Source organism: Elephas maximus, chromosome 7 (genome assembly GCF_024166365.1).
Source record: "Elephas maximus indicus isolate mEleMax1 chromosome 7, mEleMax1 primary haplotype, whole genome shotgun sequence".
NCBI lineage: Eukaryota > Metazoa > Chordata > Mammalia > Proboscidea > Elephantidae > Elephas > Elephas maximus.
The window spans coordinates 74,186,857-74,207,844 of NC_064825.1; positions in this window are offsets into that span (position 1 = coordinate 74,186,857).

Consider the following 20,988-nt stretch of genomic DNA (forward strand, 5'->3'; position numbering starts at 1 on the left):
TATGTATCTGTCCTTATACCCATACAAGGCTGTTTTGACTACTGTGGCTGTGTAATAGGTTCTAAAACCAGGTAAAGTAAGACCTCCCACTTTGTTCTTCTTTTTCAGTAATGCTTTACTTATCCGAGGCTTCTTTCCCTTCCATATGAAGTTGGTGATTTGTTTCTCCATCTCATTAAAGAATGTCTTTGGAATTTGGATCAGAATTGCATTAAATATATAGATCGCTTTTGGTGGAATAGACATTTTTATAATGTTAAGTCTTCCTACCCATGAGCAAGGTACGTTTTTCCACTTATGTAAGTCTCTTTTGGTTTCTTGCATAAGTGTACTGTAGTTTTCTTTGTATAAGTCTTTTATATCTCTGGTAAGATTTATTCCTAAGTATTTTATCTTCTTGGGGGCTACTGTAAATGGCATTGATTTGGTGATTTCCTCTTCAATGTTCTTTTTGTTGGTGTAGAGGAATCCAACTGATTTTTGTATGTTTATCTTGTATCCCGATACTCTGCTGAACTCTTCTATTAGTTTCAGTAGTTTTCTGGAGGATTCCTTAGTGTTTTCTGTGTATAAGATCATGTCGTCTGCAAATAGAGATACTTTGACTTCTTCCTTGCCAATCTGGATGCCCTTTCTTTCTTTATCTAGCCTAATTGCTCTGGCTAGGACCTCCTACACAATGTTGAAGAAGAGCAGTGATAAAGGGCATCCTTGTCTGGTTCCTGATCTCAATGGTAATGTTTTCAGGCTTTCTCCATTTAGGGTGATGTTGGCTGTTGGCTTTGTATAAATGCCCTTTATTATGTTGAGGAATTTTCCTTCTATTCCTATTTTGCTGAGAGTTTTTATCATGAATGGGTGTTGAACATTGTCAAAAGCCTTTGCTGCATCAATTGATAAAATCATGTGATTCTTATCTTTTGTTTTATTTATGTGATGGATCACATTACTTGTTTTTCTAATGTTGAACCATCCGTGCATACCTGGTATGAATCCCACTTGGTCATGGTGAATTATTTTTTTGATATATTGTTGAATTCTGTTGGCTAGAATTTTGTTGAGGATTTTTGCATCTACGTACATGAGGGATAAAAAACCAAAAAAAAAAAAAAACAAACCTAGTACTGTCGAGTCGATTCCGACTCATAGCGACCATATAGGACAGAGTAGAACTGCCCCATAGAGTTTCCAAGGAGTGCCTGGCGGATTTGAACTGCTGACCCTTTGGTTAGCAGCTGTAGCACTTAACCACTATGCCACCAGGATTTCCTCATGAGGGATATACGTCTATAATTTTCTTTTCTTGTGGTGTCTTTACCTGGTTTTGGTATCAGGGATATGGTGGCTTCGCAGAATGAGTTTGGTAGTATTCCATCCTTTTCTATGCTCTGAAATACCTTTAGTAGTAGTGGTGTTAACTCTTCTCTGAAAGTTTGGTAGAACTCTGCAGTGAAGCCGCCTGGGCCAGGTTTTTTTTTTTTGTTTTTGGTTGGGAGTTTTTTGATTACCTTTTCAATCTCTTCTTTTGTTATGGGTCTGTTTAGTTGTTCTACCTCTGTGTTAGTTTAGGTAGGTAGTGTGTTTCTAGGAATTCCTCCATTTCTTCTAGGTTTTCAAATTTGTTAGAGTACAATTTTTCGTAGTAATCTGGTATGATTCTTTTAGTTTCAGTTGGGTCTGTTGTAATATCGCCCATCTCAGGTCTTATTTGGGTTATTTGCTTCCTGTCCTGTTTTTCTTATGTCATTTGGCCAGTGGTTTATCAATTTTGTTGATTTTTTCCAAAAAACCAGCTTTTGGTCTTGTTAATTCTTTCAATTGTTTTTCTGTTTTCTATTTCATTTAGTTCAGCTCTAATTTTTATTATTTGTTTTCTTCTGGTGCCTGTGGGTTTCTTTTGTTGCTCTCTTTCTATTTGTTCAACTTGTAGGGATAATTCTTTGATTTTGGTCCTTTCTTCTTTTTGTATGTGTGCTTTTATTGATATAAATTGGCCTCCGAGCACTGCTTTTGCTGTGTCCCAAAGGTTCTGATAGGAAGCGTTTTCATTCTTATTGGATTCTCTGAATTTCTTTATTCCATCCTTAATGTCTTCTATAATCCAGTCTTCTTTGAGCAGGGTATTGTTCAGTTTCCAAGTGTTTGATTTCTTTTGCCTGCTTTTCCCATTATTGATTTCCACTTTTATGGCTTTATGGTCGGAGAAGATGCTTTGTAATATTTCAATGTTTTGGATTCTGCTAAGGCTTGCTTTATGACCTAATATGTGGTCTATTCGAGAGAATGTTCCATGTGCACTAGAAAAGAAAGTATACTTGGTTGCTGTTGGGTGGAGTGTTCTGTATATGTCCATGAGGTCAAGTTGGTTGATTGTGGCATTTATATCTTCTGTGACTTTATTGAGCTTCTTTCTGGTGTCCTGTCCTTCACCGAAAGCGGTGTGTTGAAGTCTAGTATTATCGTGGAGCTGTCTATCTCACTTTTCAATGCTGAAAGAGTTTGTTTTATGTATATTGCAGCCCTGTCATTTGGTGCATAAATATTTAATATGGTTATATCTTCTTGGTGTATTGTCCCTTTAATCATTATATAGTGTCCTTCCTTAACCTTTCTGATGGATTTAACTTTAAAGTCTATTTTGTCAGAAATTAATATTGCCACTCCTGCTCTTTTTTGATTGTTGTTTGCTTGATATATTTTTTCCATCCTTTGAGTTTTAGTTTGTTTTTGTCTCTAAGTCTAAGGTGTGTCTCTTGTAGGCAGCATATAGATGGATCTTGTTTTTTAATCCATTCTGCCACTCTCTGTCTCTTTATCGGTGCATTTAGTCCATTTACATTCAGGGTAATTACGGAGAGGTATGAATTTAGTGCTATCATTTTGATGCCTTTTTTTGTGTGTTGGTGACAGTTTCTTTTTCCTACTTGATTTTATGTGCTGAGTAGATTATGTCTTGTCCTTTACTCATATTTTTTTGTTGTTGTTGATTTTGTTTCTGCTGAGTCTCTATTTTTTTTCTTGTATTTTATTTTGATGAGTAGGATAGTTTGTCTCCTTTGTGGTTACTTTATTATTTACCCCTATTTTTCTAAATTTAAACCTAACTTTTATTTCTTTGTATCGCTGTATCTTCCTCTCCATTTGGAAGGTGTATGATTACATTTCTTAGTCCCTCTTTATAATTCTAATTTTCTCTTCTTTTATGTAATAGAATCGTTGTTACCCAGTTTTGAGCTTTTTTTTTTTTTTAATAATCTTGTTTGTTTTTTTGGATTTCCCTGTCTGGGTTGACTTCTGGTTGCTCTGCCCAGTGTAGTCTTGATACCTGATATTACTGATTTTCTAACCAAAGAACTTCTTTTAATATTTCTGGTAGTTTCGGTTTGGTTTTTTACAAATTCCCTAAACTTCTGTTTATCTGGAAATGTCTTAATTTCACCTTCATATTTAAGAGAATTTTGCTGGATATATGATTCTTGGCAGGCAATTTTTTTTTCTTCAATTTTTAAAATATGTCATCCCATTGCTGTCTTGCCTGCATGGTTTCTGCTGAGTAGTCCGAGCTTATTCTTATTGGCTCTCCTTTGTAGGTGACTTTTCATTTATCCCTCACTGCTCTTATAATTCTCTCTTTATCTTTGGTTTTGGCAAGATTGATTATAATATGTCTTGGTGACTTCCTTTTAAGATCTACTTTATGTGGAGTTCGATGAGCATCTTGGATAGATATCTTCTCATCTTTCATGGTATCAGGGAAGTTTTCTGCCAACAAATCTTCAACAGTTGTCTCTGTATTTTCTGTTATCCCTCCCTGTTCTGGTACTCTAATCTCTCGTAGGTTATTTCTCTTGATAAAGTCCCACATGATTCTTAAGGTTTCTTTATTTTTTTAAATTCTTTTATCTGATTTTTCTTCAAATATATTAGTGCCAAGTGATTTGTCTTCGAGTTCTGAAATTCTAGCTTCTACTTGCCCAATTCTGCTCCTCTGACTTTCTATTGAGTTGTCTACTTCTGTAATTTTATTGTTAATCTTCTGAATTTCTGATTGCTGCCCGTCTATGGATTTTTCCAGCTTATTAAACTTTTCATTATATTCCTGAATAATATTTCTAATTTCTTTAGTTGCTTTATCTGTGTGTTCCTTGGCTTGTTCTGTGTATTGTCTCATTTCCTTCCTGATGTCTTGAAGGGCTCTGTATATTAAACTTTTGTATTCTGCATCTGGTAATTCCAGGAATGCACTTTCATCTAGAAGATCCCTGGATTCTTTGTTTTGAGAGCCTGTTGAAGTGATCATGGTCTGTTTATGTGACTTGATACAGACTGTTGTCTTTGAGCCATCTGTAAGTTATTGTATTAGTTTATGCTTGATTACTGTGTCATAGCTGCTTGCTTTGTTTTGTTTTGGTATACCCCTATGGGTTGCTTGAGTGAACTAGGTTGATTATTTTCACCTTTGGAGCTCTGACGTCCTGTCCCCAGATGGCTACAACTGTTATCAGGTATATCAGTCTAGGAGTCCATTCAGTTTTCTTGTATGATTTCAGCTCAGGTTTCCAGGTAGCTGATCATCAAGTGTGTGGTACAGGCTCTGTCCTATAGTCTTAGAGGGGCAGGGGTGATTGGCATATATACTGGTATCTGATTGCAGCAGGGGGTCATGCTCTGAACAAGGCAGAGGGCTGAGAACCAACCCCCGAGTGTCTCTGAGGAAAGCACGTCCCTGTTCCCTAGAGCATGCAGGTGGGTGGGTTCTGCAGATGGACCATGGGCACCCAAAGTTTTTGGTTGTAAGGACTGGGAGGCACCAGTTATCTTTGGACCTCTGTCGTGGGTGGCTGGGTGACCTGAGTGGAGCTACCCGTCCTTAGGTCCCTGATGTGGGTAGGTGGGGACCTTGTTTAATAGGCAAAGCAATATCAAACATCAAACACCCACCTCTCCACTGCACAGCTGAAATGGTTGGAGTCTGCCAACAAGGGCCTATTCTCCCAAAATAGGCCCACACACCTCCATGCAGAAGGGAAAGGTGCTCAAAGTCCACAGAAGGTTTATGCCTGGACAGGAGCTGCTTCTGTCCTGAGCTCTGCCGGTTAGTGGAGCTAGCAAATTATCTTTTCCCCCAAATGCAAATTTTTTCCTTCCCCAAGGCTGGTAGGATGGCTCTAGGTGCTCAACAGTGCCTATCTCCGGCCCAGGGAATTCAGCCGCTGAAGGTGGTTTGCGGGTGTGGGGCGGGGGGGGGGGGAGGCATGTTAAAATATATGCAAGTACTTAGCTTTTGCTGAGAGTGGTGTTCTCCTCAGGTTCCGGAGGTGTGAGTAGGCTGTGTGGCTGGCTGCTTCTCCCTGAGGAAACTGCGGCCAAATGCTAGCATCAGCCCGCCACTGCCACCGCCACCACTGCCGCCACTCTAGGAATGGTGCCTGAGTGCTCCCCGTTATTCAGGTCAAGTAACTCCTCTCCACTTCTGAACAGTCTCTTCCTCTCCCTGCTCCTCAGTTCATTTTCTAAGCTTTCCTTTGAAGCTCAGGGCTCTCAGCTTGTCACAAATATATTCGTTTCACTTGTTTTTTGGGGTCTTTGTTGTAAAGAGGGCTTGCCGGAAGCGCCTGTCTATTCCACCATCTTGGCTCCGCCTGGCCCAGATTCTTGCTGTACCCAGCTGAGGAGTCACAGGGCCAGGGCCTCATAGGTTTCTGTAATGGTGCCTTTGATGGCTTGGGGTGGAGGTAAGTTGTTGCCCTTCATAAAATCAACCTCAGAAGACCAGAGCTGCCTCCCAAACATCCCTAGCTGTATGCCTGTGATCATATCCCAGCTCCAGCTGTCAGTTATGAATAATAATGCCTATGTCAAAGAGTTATAGCAAGGTTTAACCATGATAATATATCTAGAAAGTAGTAACCCATTCCAAATCCATTGGTGTTGAGTCTATTCCAACTCACGGCAATCCTATAGGAAAAAGTAAAACTGTCCCATAGAGTATCCAAGGCTGAAATCTTTACAGAAGCAGCTGGTGGGTTTGAACCACCAACCTTTTGCTTAGCAGCTGAGCACTTAACCACTGCGTCACCAGGGCTCCTCAAAAAATGATCTTTTTCCTTTCCTTCCTTGCGGTGAGTTTTTATCACATAGCAATGTGTCTTAGTTATCTAGTGCTGCTATAACAGAAATACCACAAGTAGGTGGCTTTAACAAACAGAAATTTATTTTCTCACAGCTTAGAGGCTAGAAGTCCAAATTCAGGGCACCAGCTCTAGGGAAAGGCTTTTTCTCTCTGTCGGGTCTGGAGGAAAGTCCTTGTCTCTTTTTAGCTTCTGCTCCTGGGTGATCTTCATATGACTTGGCATCTCTCTTCCCCCACTTCTGCTTCCTTAAACTCCTCTTTTTATATTTCATAAGAAATTGACTCAAAACACACCCTACACTACTCCTGTCTCATTAACCTAACAAAGACAACCCATTCCCAAGTGAGATTGTAACCACAGACATAGAGGTTAGGATTTACAACACGTATTTTGGGGGGACATAATTCAATCCATAACAGGGATATATCTAAACTGGTCTCTCACCCCATTTCTGCCCTGTACATACTCTTATTGGAGAATTTCAGATTCCCACAGTCCTCTGATTGTTACCTTGGGGTGTAGTAAAGGAAGCTTTAAAAATAAACCAAGTATGTTGTTTCCCTGAATTCTCTTTCATCTGCACAACCACCCTAGAAGGGAGGTACTGTTGTTACCGAAGAGGAAACTGTGGCACATAGAGATCCAGGGATAGTCCCTTGGCCACAGAGCTCACTAATTAATGGCACTAGGAGTCTAGCCTATGGCTGGCTCTGTTCACTGAATCAACACTCCCCACCCCATCACCACCAAAAATGACCGCATTGGTTTCCTTTCTCTTTTCTGATGGGGAAGGAGGAGAGTTCCATGAGCTCCATGATAATGAAGTAGCTGTGAGATTGAGGGGAGGGGGGATTTAGGAGGCTTAATGAACCGTTTGGAAACCCTGGTGGCGTAGTGGTTAAGTGCTACGGCTGCAAACCAAAGGGTCGGCAGTTCGAATCTGCCAGGCACTCTGGGAATTCTACGGGGCAGTTCTAGTCTGTCTTATAGGGTCGCTGTGAGTCAGAATCGACTCAACGGCACTGGGTTTGGCTTTGGTTTGGTATTGAACCGTTTGTGTGTGACTCCTTTAACCTCTGTTGATGGATGGAGGTAGAGGGGTTTGGGAAAGAGGAAACGGGAGAGGAAGATGGTCTTGGTAATCAGAGAGTGTCTTGCTTGTGGGTTTTGATGGGCTCTTAGAGATTAGAGTCAATATTTCTTGCTTGTGGCCTCACTTGGAATTCACTCTATCGGTAATGAAATGCTTTGCTTCAGTGAAAATGTTCCCCTATCCAGATTTTTATGTATTTACTTACTTATTTATAACCCGCCTCAAGCCACAAAGGATTTGAGGTAGCTTACCACAGGAGTAGAAACTATAAAACAATGTTAAAACATCAATAAGGATAGAGCACCAAGACCAAGGAAAATATAAATAACCTTTGAGACATAACACCAAGGATTAATAATTATAGCTGATTTTTACTGAGTTTTTCTATGTGCCAAAGAATTTATGCATATTATTTCATTTAATCCTCAAAAGAGCCCTGTGAGATAGGTCCTATTATTATCCTTGTTTTGAAATATACGAAACTGAGGCTCAGATTAAATATGTTGCCCAAAGTCACACAGCAAGTAAGCGGAACAGGCAGCATTTAAATCCAGTCTGATGTTGAAACATATGCCCTTAGCCACTCTCCTGCCCTGCCTTTCTAAGGTACATGAGACCTCACATTCCCAGACCACAGGGCTTGTAGAGTTGGTGTGGCTGAGCCTCCAATTTGATTCTGTTCTTTTTCGAATAGTCGGTGACGTAGAACTCACTCCGTCATGTCCTTCAAGTCTTTGCTGAGGTGTCCTCTTCTAAATGAGGCCTATCTTGACCACTCTATTTAATTCTGGAACTTCCCTGTCCTTGTTCCCTTCAGCAGTCTCAATCTCCTTTATCTTTTCTTTTATGATGGCACAGTTTACCTTTTATCATACTGGAGACTTTATTTATAAACTATATTATATTTTATATAATGTTTATGTTTGGTGTAATAATATTTATGTTTAGTGTAATATAGAACATATAGAATATATTCTATGGTAATAATTTTATATGTAAGTTAGAAATTTATCTATTTAATATAAAAACCTAAACCAAACCCACTGCCATTGAGTCAGTTCCATAGTGACCCCATAGAGTTTCTGAGGCTGTAAATCCCTGCGGATGATGACTGCCACATCTTTCTCCTGTGGAGCCACTGGTGGTGTCGAACCACTGATCTTACGGTCAGCGGTGGACTGCTTTAACTACTGCCATTTACGGTTAATTATGTCTTCTTCCACTAGTATCGGTGCCCTGGTGGTGCAGTGGTTAAGACCTTGGCTACTAACCAAAAGGTCGGCAGTGCGAATCTACAAGCCGCTCTCTGGAAGCCCTATGAGGCAGTTCTACTCTGTGCAATGGGGTCGCTATCGACTCCATGGCAAAGGGTTTTTTTCTTTTTTTTCTCCCACTAGAATACACTCTCCACTTGGGCAGGCACCTTTGTCTGTCTGGATCATTTCCTGGCATATAGTAGGTTCTCAATAATTTTTTGTTGAATGATTGATTAGTTCAGACAGGAAGAAACAGATTAGTGTATCTAAAGTGACAAAGCAGCTCACTTATTTATTTATTTTTGCTAGCTCATACTTTCTTTCCCTCTCTCTTTTTTTCCTATCTCCCCTACTCATGTCCGTAAAGAATTTGAGGCAGCTTTAGCACTTAGCTCAAAAAGCAAATCTTCAGGAGTGTTTCCTGTGGTATCACAGCAAATGCAGAAGTGGGTTTCACGTAGTTAACTTTGCTGGGATCTCTCATCGAAAGCTGAACATTTTCCTCACGTCTGTGTCAATGTAGGTAATCCCTTTTGGGATCTAGAAATAGTGCTTAAGTATCAGATCCCAAGGGTTTGGGATTTAGAGCAGATGTTGTGAGGATGGAGATAGGAAAACAAAAAGCAGGGCTTTTGTGTGAAATAATTTAAAGGCAGAGGGCATCCTTGTGCTCCTAAGAGCTCACCTCTGGAGTTGTATTTCTGGCTGCAGGCCTGAAGAGTGAAAAGCCAAGGGCATTCACAAGGTTTGTCAGAGGACTGTCTTGGAGGAGGCTGATTGCTGGGGTGTATGGGGATGGGGGAAGGGAGGAGAGGGGGTGAAGTGATCTTCCTGGCCACAGATCCAGGCAAGCCCCTGGGAGCCATGGATGCCAGCCTATCAGCTCAAGGTGAAGGCCAATGCCGATCCCAGGAAGAAACATCAGCAACACTTGTTTAAGGAAGAGTGGGAGCCAAAGCTTTTTCTCCCCTGTGGCCACTGCTCTGGGCTCCTGCAAAGCAGCCTCGTTCAACAAATCTTTTACTGACGGCCTATTCTGAGTCAGCCATTGTTCTAGAATTTGGGTACACATTTGAGAATAAGTCAGTCAGCTTCTCTGCTCTCATGGAGCTTACTTCTAGTGGAGACACAGACAATGAAGTAGGTTAAGAAAAATGAATAAAAGGGTAATTTCAAACAGTGGTAAGTGTTGTGAAGAAGAGGAAAACAGACTGCGGTGGTGGAGAGTGAGGGTGGAGTGTGGTTATCTTCAACTGGGTCTTCAGAGAAGGTATCTCATACGAGATAGGATTTGAACAGAGACTTGAATTACAAGGGTAGAGCTTCCCAGGCAGAACTTTCTCTTCTAGGCACAGCAGAAAGGCCAGAGTGAGAGCTGAGGAGAAAAGGAGGGCAGAACAAGACACCTTTGGGCCTTGAAGGCCCAGGGAGGAGTTAGGGCTTTATTCTTAACGTGCTGGGAAGCTACGGGAAGTTTCTAAGTAGGGAGAGTGATGATATCTGAATACAACCGTGGGTCCCAGAGAGCAGCAGCATCACAGAATCATGGAGAATCCCAGCCCTTCCGCTCTGGAAGGGCCCTCAGAGCATGTCTAACCCAGTGCTTCCCAAACTGGCTGTGCCTTGGAATCACTGGGGGAGAACAATTAAAAAAGGAATTCTCAGGCTCCACCCCTGGAGAATCTGATTCAGTGGGATCAGGATGAGGATCGGCCTTCAAGAAATTCTCCAGATAATTTGCTGGTTGGCCAGGGTCAGGAACAGCCAGCCTGGTCAAGGCCTCCATTTACGGAAGAGGATACTGAAGCACAGGGAGGAGACATGCCTTGCCTAAAGTCACCCGAACCAGTTGCCATCGAGTCAATTCTGACTCACGATGACCCCACGTGTGTCAGAGTAGAACTGTGCTCCATAGAGTTTTCAGTGGCTGATTTTTTGGAAGTAGTTCACCAGGTTTCTTACCCAAGGTGCCTCCAGGTGAGCTTGAACGGCCAGTGTTTTGGTTAGCAGTTGAGCGCATTAACCATTTGTAACCACCCAGGGACACAGTGAGTTAATGACTGAGCAGAGGCTGGAATCCAGTTTTCTGAACCTGGAGGAACAGTGCAAAGTCAGGGGGTCAAGTATCTCTGACAGTAAGCCATAGAAATCAGTGTTGACTAACTGGAGTCCAGGGCTTCCCAAAGGGCCCCTTCCCTACCATCCCCCATAACCCTGGTCCAGAGGATGCAAACCAGCAACCTGAGGCTGAATCCAGATTCCAGAAAGGTTCTTTTTGGCCAGCAAGTAATTCGAATTAATTGCCATTATTAAAAAAAAAAAAAAAGACTTCAAGTGCAAAACCATATTTCCAGATCCTATTAAAAAATAGCAGAAGACCTGGCAACTCTAGGCTCATATCCCCACATGGCAGTGACCAAATGGAGACGACCGTGCAGCTTCCCCCCTGAGGCAGGGCATGTCCAGGTTGCCACAGTCCTCACTGCCCCCTCTTATCCCCATTCTGAGGGTACGTGTTATTTGCCATTTATCTACATGCTTGCTCTGTTTTTTTTTTTTTAAAGGGGAAAGTCACATGTTTCCGGTAACATATCTAAAATCTCTCTCTCTCTGACCCCAGCTTGCTTCATTGTCCCCGCTGCTGTAAGCACTTGAGTTGTGAGCCTATCCTATCCCTCTGCGAACCACACCTTCGTCATGAGTAAAGAGGGGTATTTGGATACAATGATTCCAGACCGCTTCTAGTTCTGGCTTTCCAGGCTCTCCGAGTCTGCACTTCAGAAATGAGTTGAGCTATTGACAATGCTTAATTGTTCTGCAGATGGTTTTAGAGGGATTGCTCACCCTTGCCTCTTTTGTCCTTGAATTATGATTTATCTAAGCCCTTGGAAGAAAAATGCCTTTTGTTTTGGGAGTTTATCCTTCATCTTTGGTTTTGAACAAAATAATTACTTCAAACAGTGCAGCATAGCTGCAGTTGCTAGGAATAGAGAGCAGCAACAGAGGCTGCCTGGAGACAAGGCTATCAGAACATTCTTTTATTTTCTCCCTCCCTCTCTTCCTTCCTTCCTTGCTTTCTTCTTTTCTCCCTCCCTCCCTCCTTTCCTTCCTTCCTTTCTCCCTCCCTTCTTTCCTTTTTTTTCCTCCCTTCCTCTTTCCCCTCTTTTTTCTCTTTCTCTTCTCTTTTGAGCCAAGATATCATCATAATTGATAACCCTTTCTAAAGAGACCGATCTCAATTACCAATAGAGTTTAGATTGCCCTGAATCCAAAGGGTTATTTCTAAAAACCACCTCATGTCAGCCAACCAAATACTCAGTGAATTGACCTCCTGGGTTTTAGTTCTTGCTCTGCCACCGGGTAGCTATTTGACCTCTCATGAGTAACTTTTATTCTCTGTTGTCAGTTTCCCCATCAATAAAAGGGAGGGGCAGAAGAATAGCTGGAGGCTTTTGCAGTCCCCTCTAGCCCTAACATTTTAGAAAGAGACTGCCAGAAAATTAGAGAATAAAGTAACATCAATAGGTAACCTCTCTACAGCCCTCCTTCCAGGTCAGCAAAGCTACACATGTGAGGACCACTTCACCTAGAAGCCATAATTTCTGGGGATAAGTCTTTGGCTGTCCTCCCTGGTTCTCCTCTGGCTATCTAATTAGAGGTAAAGGAGGAGTTTCTATCCATCCTTTCTGCTGGATGTAATGTGTCCAAGGTATCTGCCTTGCTAGGTAATGGTGATTTTTCTTTTGACACTGTTCCCCTGTTGTAGAAAGGACAGGTAACAGGATCTAAAGATCTCTGATTGTTTATTCTTAAAGTCCAGCATGGCCATCAGACTCCATGCGTCCCCACCTGCAGGGACGAGCCAGATGATTTAAGTGACAAGTGCGCCCCCTGGTGAGCTATGTAAAAAATGCAGTAAAGGCTCAACCCTTCAAAAAATACTGAACTTAATAAACCTGCCTCTGCCTACCCCTCACTGTAGGATTAAAAATAGTTATAAATGGCCTGTAAAGTAAAAAAACAGTCTCCAAACGGGAAGTTTATTATCTCTGAATCATGTATTTCCACTCTCAGAAATGACTTGTGTCCATTTGGCGTGTTCATCCCTCTGCCTTTGAGTTCAGGCTTAATATTTGGGGATGGGAGATATATTGAATTCGACACCTCCCCCCTCCCACAGTTCCGCTTATCTCTCAATGCTACAGTGGATGGGGTTTTCCCGGAGATAACCAGTTCCTATTTGCTGAGGATGTAGAAGCAGATACTGAAGACGCTCTCTTGGGAATGCTAGAAAAGGTTAGAGGTAAGGTTAAGTTCACTTATTCAAAAAAGCAAATATTTACTGAGCATATACTATGTCCCAGAAATTTTCATAAATAATAGGGTGTACAGCTGTGAATAAAACAAACTCCTTGTTTTACGAGCTTTCATTTCAGTGGCGTAAACGACCTACAATGCTCTTTCCTAACCAGAGATTCTAAGTCATCAATTCTAAGTAATAGAAGTCTGACTTGGCAAGAATTTGTGACAAAGATTTTGGCCAGGGACTCAGGGGTCTAGGGAGATTTGTACATTACGGGTATAACAATGAAGGCCTGTGGAAACCCACCTTGACAGACTCAACCACTGGGAGCTATCCTAGGTCCTGAAAGTGGAATTCAAGGGGTTCAAGGTCTTCAGTCTCCGAGGTACAAACGGTCCCACGTGTAGAATGTGGGGGAGAGGACAGAAGGGAAAGGGGTTGCATATTCTTATAAATCATTGGAGCCAGAAGGCACTTTAGAGATCATGTTTTCTAATATCCTCATTTTAGAGACAGAATAATGGAGACCCAATGAGAAGTGACCTGCCTGAAATCACAGTTAATGATCATTGATAAATTAGAAGTGAAAATTGCATCTGTATGTACTGATAAAAAAAACCAAGCCAAACCCATTGCTGTCAAGTCGATTCCGACTCATAGCAACCCTATAGGACAGAATAGAACTGCCCCATATGGTTTCCAAGAAGCGCCTGTTGGATTTGAACTACCAACCTTTTGGTTAGCAGATGTAGCTCTTAACCACTATGCTACCAGGGTTTCCATGTATTGATAAGGATCTGTATATATTGATAAGGAAAGGAGAAGATTACAAGTAAGTGTAAATCATGTGACTCAAATTTTGATGAAAATCTTATTTGGTTATCTTTTGGAGATGGGATTACAAGGGATTTTAATTTTTTTCTGTATACATTGATGTATCTTCTAAATATTCTTCAATGAGCATGTGTAATGTTAAAATAAAAATAATTGCTATTCAAAAGAACTTGTTTTTTTCAACAGTTCAAAGGCAACAGACTGAAATAGGCCAAAAGGCCAATAATAGTTCAGTGGTGGAGATTATACATATACATTTTTTTCTTCTTTCGCTTACATAAATTTTCTATGTTTCATTTAGTAACTATTGTAGACATTGCTAGGCTTCCTAACATGCCGTTCTCCTCTCTCATTCTGGGCACACAGCAAGGCTACAGTTGCTTGGCTCTTGCACTTCTGTGGGATAATATAATTAGTTCTGGCCAGTAGGTTGTGAATGAAAATTATCAGATCATTCAGGGCCACAGCAATTAATTTCCAGTACCAGTCTCTCTAGCAACAGGGTATCCTAAAGTCTCATGTTGAATGGAGGTGCCTCCAGATGGACACTGCCTACATTATTGAGCCATCACTTGGAGGACAGCTGCCCCTCTGGAGAACTTTGTATGAACAGGAAATAAAAGTTTACTTTGTTAAGTCATTGAGATTTTGATGTTGTTACCACATCATAACCCAATCTATCCTGACTATACAGTAACATGTGTAACTTATGTAATAAAAAATCATTACTATTTCATAAAATGTCATCAATTAAGCATGCACCATACTCAGAAATTTTTTCTGTCAGAATTTCAAAAACAATCACATTAAACAAATTTTTTTTTTTTTAGTGAACAATCATCCTCAGATTGATTTAAAATCAAGATCACTTGTTTTCAATTAAGGGCTATTGATTTATAATGAATAGTAAACTGAATCACAGACTTGCCATATTGGCAAGGACTTCAAGGCTGTATCTTGCACATCCCGCAATATAGATATAGAAGTATACTTAAACCATCCAATACCAATGAATTCTCTAAATCAATGTGTTCCAAAACCTTGATAATTAGAAATATCAGAAGAACTTAGAAAAATTAAGACTCCTAAGCTGCATTTCTGATGTTTTGATTAGGGAGGCCTAGAATTAAAACAAAAAACAGTTGCCATCAAGTCAATTCCAACTCCTGGCGACCTGAGCTCCATAGGGTTTTCAAGATTGTGACCTTTCAGAAGCAGATCCCCGAGGAGCCACTGGATGGGTTTGAACCGAAAACCTTTCAGTTAGTAGTAGAGCATTTAACCGTTTGTGCCACCCAGGATCTTCTAAATCTAGGATAGGACTTGAGAAGATATATTTTAAGAAATCTGTTATGTGATTTTGATCACAGGTCTGGGAATGACTTTCAACTTGCATTTATTATTACTTCAATTTGAACTTTATTTAAATTCAGTGATCACATTAAAGTTGAAATCATTTTTATGGTTTGAGGTCAAGCTCTCTAGAAACAAAATTGAAGATGGGGATTTAGGTGCACATGGTTTGTGAAGGAGTGCTCTCAGGAACAACTTGTAAGGGAATGAGAAAAGCAGGGTAGGGAAGGGAATGAAGCTGAATAAGAATGCGATTTCAGCAAAGACTAGATCTTTCAGGGCGTTCTGGAGTGCAAATTGCACACGGAGTTTGTCCCACTTGAGCCAAGGGAGTTGGGCTTCTTTCTGTATACCACCCCCACTCTTGTTCAGTCATTGGCTATAGCTGGTTTGGAGGGTAATGTGAGTTGTGAGGACAATCACCCAAACATTCTGATGGAGGAATTGGAAGTGTGAGCAGTTCGTGCTGCAGCTGGGGAATAAGTGCACTGACTTGGAAAAAGAGATCCTGGGATATCTTGGCAGGACACCAACAGCATCTGCTGTAGTCCACCTCTTGCACCACTCAGATCCTCTTGCTTCTCATATTAAATTCATTCGGTCACTTCTCTAGGAGTCTATAGGGAATATTACAAGAGAGGGATAGGGATATGGAAGGAGCTACAGCCCCCCAGTTCTGTAGCTGGCCCCAAAGGTGCAAAGGATACTTATCTCCCTCTACCACTTATTCCAGATTCCTCCCACCTCAGCTAGCATTTCATCTAGTCTAGATGGCTTGACTGGTGGAGTGACCAAGACCCTCATCCCTGAAGGCCTGAACCCCTGTTTACTATGCACTGAACTTAAAACTATGACTGCATCCTGGTCACTTTTCCAGCAGACCACCAGCCAAAGAAAAGTATCACCATCTTGCCGGGGGTAATTAACCCCTAGCCTCATGAGGAAGTAGGGTTGCTGCTACATAATGGGGGCAGGGAAGAATATGTTTGCCACAGAATAGTCTATTTGTACTCCTATGCCAAGTTTAACTGTAAATGGGCAAAATGCAGCAATCAAGGCCTGACAGATGTTAAATTGCATTTGCTTGGTTGCTGTAAACCTTTGACTGTATTCCAGAGTTCTGAAAAAGTTAATTCTGACAGTTTTGGCTTGAGTTTTCAATGTTTCTCTGGAGGAGGGGTAGTTGGAGCTACCTACTCCACCATTTTTGCTAATGTCATTAATATATCTGCACTGTTTGAGTATTATTATGATTTATTATTAAATAATATTAATAATTAATATTTTAATATTATACTTATGACCATTTATTGTTTTTATTGCTTACCTTACATTTTTTTTACATAAAACTTGTTTAGCTAAGAAAAAAAAATGTAAGTTGGAGCTTTATTATGGAGGACCTTGAAAGTCAAGCTAAGGATGAGGTTTAAATTTTATTCCATAGTCACCGTTATCATGTTTTAGTTATCCAGTGCTGCCATTAACACAAAATACAACAAGTAGGTGGCTTTAAAAAATGGAAATTTATTTTCTCACAGCTCAGGAGGCTAGAAATCCGAATTCAGGGTGTGGCTCTAGCAGGAGGTCTTTCCTTGTCTATTTCAGCTTCTAGTAGCTGCCAGCAATCCTTGACATTCCTGAGCTTGTAGGTGCCTCTGTCTATGTTGTCTGTCTGCCTTTTCTCCCTGTGTATCTCTGTGTCTATTCTGCTCTTTTAACAACTCAGAAGTGATTAGGTTTAGGTGCCATCCTACTCTGGTATGATCTCATTAACATAACAAAAGAAAACCCTAATTTCCAAAAGGTCATATTTACAGGTGCAGGGTCAGGATTTCAACACATGTTTTTAGGGGACACAACTTAATCTATAACATACTATCTTAAATGTAGAATTAAAAAACACAAACTTTCAATCATTATAACCATTTTATTTCCATATCCTCAAGGCTCAGGCTCGCATTCCTTGGCATTGCTGCTCTGGCCCTTGGCTATCAACGAGAAGACTCAGGGTAGTCACTCCTTGTGGGGAGGGCCCGCATAGGGTGGGCTAAGGCAGAAGTTGAGATATCTGAGTTAATTGAAGCAAATGGTGAGAAACTTCTTGTGTGGGGGACATGACTCAAACGGCCCTGGGCTCTAATTTGCCAGTATGTCCCTGCGCAGGAAATTACGTGGCTATCCAAAGTCTTCTTTTTTTTTTTTTTTTTTTGCGCTTTAAGTGAAAGTTTACAGTTCAAGTTAGTTTCTCATTCAAAAATTTATGCACACATTGTTATGTGACCCTAGTTGCTCTCCCTATAATGTTACAGCACACTCCTCCTTTCTACCCCGGATTCCCAGTGTCCATTCAACCAGTTCTTATCCCTTTTTGCCTTCTCATTTTGCCTCCAGATAGGAGCTGCCCATTTAGTCTCATGGATCTACTTGAGCTAAGAAGCACTCTCTACACAAGTATCATTTTATGTCTTATAGTCCAGTCTAATCTTTGTCTGAAGAATTGGCTTTGGGAATGGTTTCAGTTCTGGGCTAACGGAGAGTTAGGGGCCATGTCTTCTGGGGCCCCTCCAGTCTCAGTCAGGCCATTAATTCTGGTCTCTCTACTAGAATTTGAGTTCTGCACCCTACTTTTCTCCTGCTCTGTCAGGGACTTTCTGTTGTGTTCCCTGTCAGGTTGGTCTTTGGTGGTAGCTGGGCACCATCTAGTTCTTCTGGTCTCAGGCTGATGGAGTCTCTGGTTTATGGGGCCCTTTCTGTCTCGTGAGCTAATATTTCCCTTGTGTCTTCAGTGTTCTTCATTCCCCTTTGCTCCAGGTGAGTTGGGACCAACTGATGCATCTTAGATGGCTACTTGCTAGCTTTTAAGATCCCAGACACCACTCACCAAAATGAGATGCAGAACATTTTCTTAATAAACTTTGTTATGCCAATTGACTTAGATGTCCCCTGAAACCGTGGTCCCCTGACCCCCTCCCCTTGTCCAGCATCTTAATAAGCCTTGTTCTATCACCAACTTTCATTCCAGCTCCCACAGACACCTCCCCATTCATAGGGCAGAGAATTGTCCTCTGTCTGACTGTCAACTCCTGGAAGGTCTTCAGTTCAGGTCTGTGTGCCACCACAGGTCTGTGAGACTAGATGGAAGGTTAGTTTTGCTGAAGTATCATTTTCTTTTCAAACCCAGTGGTGGTTCACTGGGTTCAGAATCCTGTGGTTTTTCTTGTGGTGGGATGTGCAGGGATGTGTGGGACAGTCACCACTAGTAGGCATGAGGTATTGAGGGCCAGCAGTCTGAATGGGATATGCCAGACCACTCTTAATCTTTCCCAACTTTCGTCCTTCCCTCCAACCATTTAGATTTGTTGACATGAGAAGAGGGTGATGAAATGCTATATCAAGGAGAGAGTGGGTTGTTACATTCCAAAGCTGGAGAACTATTAGACATTTTAGATTTCCTAGCTTTGTTGAATTTCTCCTGTTATTTTTTATTCTCGTGGTTCTTTGTTTTTCTTTATTACTTTTTTGCTTGTTTCTCAAATCATTGTCTCATCTCCATTACGCCACTCACATTCTTACCATCTCTCCCTCCAAATCTTTCTCTGTTTAATGCTTTCTTTCTCTAGTGTCGTTTCAGTGAGGCAGAATGTATGAATTATAGGGCTTATCAAGGTGAGACTGGGAGAGAAGCAGCAGGCTCATTTAGCCCAAGCCTCAAATTCTCAAAGCATCTCAAATTTAGATTTTTATGCCATTCTCAAATAAGGTTATATGCATAGTGAAAGAATTCTGCTGACAGGATTACAAAATTACAAATGTCATATAACTTTGTGCTTATATCCTTTTATCACACCATCTCTCTATGATTTAATATGTTTTATTTTTTATATATATATTCTGTAATTCCTTGGGAATAGAGCAATTATTTCACATTGCATTTTTATGTGTCAAAAGTTTTAAAAATATTTAAGATACAAGGCCGTTTTATGACCCTAGTTGTAGCTCTTAATTTTTTTTAATGTAGGGAGTTTCACAAATGACTATGGCCTGGGCCTCTTTCCATCTCCAAAGGGGCTCTGAATGGCCACGTGCTTGAACTCCATAGAAATGAAAAGTGCACCCACAGAGGAGATGCTATTTCTCTTTCTCAGATCCCAGGATCCTGGGAATCAGTCATCTTCTTAGGAGCTCTTCACAAACTGATCGGCGTCCAGGAGACCAAGCTGTGGTCCTGGGCCAACTTGCTATGTGGCTCTGAGCGAGTTCCATCCCATCTCTGAGCCTTAGCTTCTTCTATAAATTAGTGATGGTTTCTAAATGTCTAGCCAGTGCTGACATTGTGAATAAATGAAGTCCAATTCGTCAGTCGTTCTCCTAGTGTGTTGTGGTAGGTCTACTATGTGCAGGATTTGCTTAAGGCTGGAGATACAGCACCAGGCAACACAATTTCTTCTCTGATGGAACCTTTTAGTTTAGAAGGCAAACCAGAAATCACAAAACTGAAAACGTAATTCCAGCTGGGATAAGTGTTATGATAGACAATACCGGGGTCTTGAGTGTGGGTAAGAGAGGGTACAGCTTCCCCCCTGTTATTCTCACCTGGGCAATCAGAGGAGGGGCCATTTCTTCCCTTTGGAGGGTGCAGGAGCCTCCCGCAATGAGAGAGAGAGTCCATAGTGAGTCTTCAGCTGCCTGACTCTATTTTGTTCCCTTGAGAAGGTTGTGTCTTGCTTCCACTTGGTGGCCTCATGCCCTGAAAAAGTCCTTCACTGACTGCATTGAACTGAGTCGAATGGCCATTGGGAGAGAGTAGACTTTACAGTTCAGTGTATGCTCTGAAGTGAGGCGAGTTAGGGTCTTATCTGGGGTTAGTCACTCACTATCTGTTTGGTATCAGGAAAGTGACTTTACTACCTTGGTTTCTTTACCTGTAAAATGGGGTAAATAATGTCAATACATCAGTCTTAGAAAAAATCCAACGAGAATGCTCTTTAGAAGAAAAGATGATGAGACTTCAGCTTGCTTGCTTTGGATGCATCATCAGGAAAGACCAATTGCTAGAAAGGACATCACGTTTGGTCAGGGGTCAACAAAAACAAAGGAAACCCTCAGTGAGATGGACTGACACAGTAGCTACAACGATGGACTCAAACACAGCAACAACTGTGGAGACGGCACAGGGCCAGGCAATATTTTGCTGACTTGATGGCCACTGACAATAACAATGTCAATACTTCTCTTCCAGTGTTTCTTCCCTAACACTTTATTATGAAAATTATCAACCCTACAGAAATATTGAAAGGATGGTATAAGGAACACTCATATATGCATCACTCAGATGCCACAACTGTCACATTTTCCTATATTTGCTTTTACACATGCCCATCCATCTCTCCATCTATCTGTTTATCTTTTTTAAAAATTGTGCTTTAGGGGAAAGTTTACAGAGCAAATTAGTTTCTCATTAAACAATTAATACACAGATTGTTTTGTGACACTGGTTGACAGCCCTGAGAAGTATCAATACCTTCCCCTTCTCCACCCCGGGTTTCCCGTTTCCATTTGTCCCATTTTCCTGTCCCTTCCTGCCTTCTCATCTTTGCTTTTGGGCTGGTGTGCCCGTTCCGTCTCGTATGCATGGCTCAACTATGAAGCACGTTTCTCACATGTGTTATTGTTTCTTTTATAGACCTGCCTAATCTTTGACTGATGGGTGAACTTCTGGAGTGACTTCAGTACTGAGTTAAAAGGGTGTCTGGGGACCATATTCTTGAGGTTTCTCCAATCTCTGTCAGACCAGTAAGTCTGGTCTTTTTTTGTGAATTTGAATTTCGTTCTATATTTTTCTTACGCTCTCTCTGGGGCCCTCTACTGTGATCCCTGACAGAGCAGTCGGTGGTGGTAGCTGGGCACCCTCAGTTGTTCTGGGCTCAGTCTGATGGAGGCTGTGATAGTTGTGGTCCATTAGTCCTTTAGATTAATCTTTCCCTTGTGCCTTTGGTTTTCTTCATTCTCCTTTGC